Here is a 1,150-nt window from a genome sequence, read left to right as displayed (position 1 = left end):
CAAAACCATCAGTTGAATTGCTGCATAATCAAGGTGCTAAAGGAGCACTCAAGGAAGACATGGCCATTGCGGCAAAGCTAAATGAATTATTTGCATTGGTCTTCACTGCAGTGGTTCTGAGGGAGATTCCCATACCGAAGCCATACTTTTTAGGTAAAAAAATGGATGAACAGTTCCAGATTGAGGTGTTGATAGGGAAGGTTTTGGCACAAATTGATAAATTATACAGTAATAAATCACCAGGACCAAATGGTATTCACCCAAGAGCTCTGAAGAAACTCAAATATGAAATTGCAGAACTACCAACTATGGTATATGATCTATTGCTTAAATCAGCCCCTGTGCCAGACGACTGGAGGATAACACTGATTTTTAAAAAAGGTTTCAGAGACAATCCTGGCAATTATAATCCAGTAAGCCTAACACCAATTCTGGGCAAGTTGACTGAAACCATAGTAAAGAATAGGATTATGAGACACATAGATGAACACAATTTGTTAGGGAAGAGTCAACAGAGCTTTTGTAAAGAGAAATCATGCCTCACCAATCTATTAGAATTATCTGAGGGGGGTCATCAAATGTGGGTGAGGGTGATCCAGTGCACATAGTGTACTTGGACTTTCAGAAAGTCTTTGACAAGTTCCCTCACCAAAGGCTCTTAAGCAAAGTCAGCAGTCATGGGATAAGAGGGAAGGTTCTCTCTTGGATCAGTAACTGGTTAAAAGATAGGAAACAAAGGGTAGGAATAAACTGTCAGTTTTCACAGTGGAGAGAGGTAGATAATGGGGGACCCCAAGGATCTGTACTGGGACCAGTCCTATTCAATATATTCATAAATGATCTGGAAAAAGGGGTAAACAGTGAGGTGGCAAAGTCTGCAAATTATACAAAATTCGGGTAGCCGTGTCAGTCTGGATCTGTAAAAGCGGCAAAGAGTCCTGTGGCACCTTATAGACGAACAGATGTATTGGAGCATAAGCTTTCATGAGTGAATACCCACTTTGCTGGATGCATGTAGTGGAAATTTCCAGAGGCAGGTATAAATATGCAAGCAAGAATCAGGCTAGGGATAACAAGGTTAGTTCAATCAGGGAGGATGAGGCCCTCTTCTAGCACTTGAGGCGTGAACACCAAGGGAGTGGAAACTGCT

Source organism: Lepidochelys olivacea, assembly GCF_965140295.1.
Source record: "Lepidochelys olivacea isolate rLepOli2 genome assembly, chromosome: 4".
Lineage (NCBI taxonomy): Eukaryota > Metazoa > Chordata > Testudines > Cheloniidae > Lepidochelys > Lepidochelys olivacea.
The sequence above is the reverse complement of the archived record's forward strand: the minus strand, read 5'-3'. Positions refer to the sequence as shown.